The sequence below is a fragment of the Sinocyclocheilus rhinocerous genome, unplaced genomic scaffold, assembly GCF_001515625.1.
Source record: "Sinocyclocheilus rhinocerous isolate Xijiao unplaced genomic scaffold, SAMN03320098_v1.1 scaffold351, whole genome shotgun sequence".
In the NCBI taxonomy this organism is placed as follows: Eukaryota; Metazoa; Chordata; class Actinopteri; order Cypriniformes; family Cyprinidae; genus Sinocyclocheilus; species Sinocyclocheilus rhinocerous.
The window spans coordinates 506853-508927 of NW_015639774.1; the positions used below are offsets into that span (position 1 = coordinate 506853).

At 34.4% G+C, this 2075-nt stretch overlaps 1 protein-coding gene across 1 annotated transcript in view; it reads right to left on the reverse strand.

The window, feature by feature from the left end:
• LOC107751869 (ubiquitin carboxyl-terminal hydrolase 33-like) overlaps positions 1-2075 on the reverse strand; it is a 34661-nt gene that overhangs the window by 26667 nt on the left and 5919 nt on the right. The gene's annotated exons all lie outside the window — the stretch shown is intronic.

The following is a 2075-nucleotide window of genomic DNA, read 5'->3' on the forward strand; positions in this document are numbered from 1 at the left end:
ATATATACAAATCCCCAATTTATCCAGAAAACCTTTTTTTTTGTTAGCCAATTACCCATCTTTGATGACTGATTTCATTTAAAGACTGTGAGTCATGAGTCTAGTGAGCCTAGTGGTGTAATTTTAAATTAACCAATGAATATTTCAATTGAAATCAACTAGTGAGCGCCCTGCAACTGTTTTGTACGAATAAAAACAAAAAAACAAAAACAAAAATCACAGACTATATTTTGGCCTTTGAATGAATATTTTCAATCAAAATCCACTGGGCCGAAAATGTTTAAATGGTTTTGAATGATTTAAAACATGTCAAATTCTACACTGAAGCTTTATTGTTAACACGTTTTTTATTAACATCTCACAAAACAGTATAGATTTAAAATATCAGCTGCCAGTTATTAGGCCAAAATTTCTATATCAGTGCCTTTTTACTTCCTAAATAAAGGCAGTCAGAGTGCTGAGCTCTTTCTCTATATACGAAAACTACAATGCAACAGAAAGACTCTTCAAAATTCAGGGCAGAACACGCGTGTTGCAGCAAGAGTGAAAACGAACCAGGGGAAATGGGAAGTGGCGACGTGAGGCCAGGGCAAGCACACAGCGGTGGCTAATGGGTCTCTACATTATTCATGTGTCTGGATTGGCTTTCACTGCGGCACTAGAACTGGTGCAACTGCAGCCAGACAGGGGCATTAAAACATTTATGAGAGCAGTGAAAAAATACAAACGCTGCCAAAAATCTGCAACTCTGACCATTTCAGTGATGGATCGGATGTAATACATGCCCATATCCATTTGAACTCACAGCACAGCAAGGATAACATAACAGAAAACTCATCTACATTATAAATTGTGGTCTCGACCAGTGCACTCATGATCCTGGCAGTTTACACAATAAAAATTTTTTTTTAAAAAAGATAAAATAATAAATAATAATAAAACCGGCCTACATAATACTTGCTGAATGATATTCAATACTCATTTCTTACTAATTTTGGGGTGTTGATTCCAAAAATACAGCCTTTTTTGCTTTAGCGTGGCACATATGACGTGCATTTTGTAGCATTTTCCTTTCAACAGCCATTTGTTAAAGTAATAAGACTTGTGTCATCCCTCAATCACCATAAACTGACACAAAGACATGATTCCTATCTTCCTCTGAGCCAGGTTACAACTATTTGTTGAATTCTCTGCTGATTTTTACACGCATGAATGATTCAAGACATTATTTTATGCCTAATCCTGATTTCAAGGTTAGAATTATGGCCAGTGACAGAAGAAAATGCAAACATGACCCAGAACTTTTCTGCTACATCTGTGGATACAGACTTGTATATTTTTTATTTTTTATGATTTGACCTTACATGGAGTATTCAAACATATTTTTCCATTTTTTGCAGTTTTTAAGTTAAATTAAACTTATTGAATACTTCTTTTTGTCATTAAAGCTTTTGTTATTTTGATTAAGTGAATTAGTATTTCAAGTATTTTAGTATTCAAACATATTTGAAAAATCTTCATTATTATTTTTGAACTGAGCATTATCAAATATTATAATAATATCAAATATTAGACCTTTTTGCAAATCAGAATTATAATCTGTTAAGGATTTACAATGTCCTCAGTAAAGGACATTAAACGTCATCACACTGAACAGGAAACCTCTACTCACTAGTCTGCTTTTACAGCCTTATTGTGTTTCAGTGATGCAACAGCTGTATAGTTCATTTATAGCCTATGTTTAGCTTTTTACTTCTGCCGATTGCATTTAGGCTTTAAAGTGCCCCTATTATGGATTTTTGAAAGTTACCTTTCATGCAGTGTGTAACACAGCTCGAATAAAATGAAAACATCCTGCAAAGTTTTAAATCTGAAAGTGCACTGTGTATAAACGCATTGTCTCTCAAAAGAAAGAGTCGACTCTGAATCATTGAAACAAGTCGTTTTTAAAACGAATCCCAAGCCGTTTCATGTTGACGTCAACATGAAACATTAGCATATTGCCCACACCCACTTGTTCGTCTTTTCGCGTTGGTCTGAATGAAAATGCAAATTCATTCTTTGCCACTAGGTGC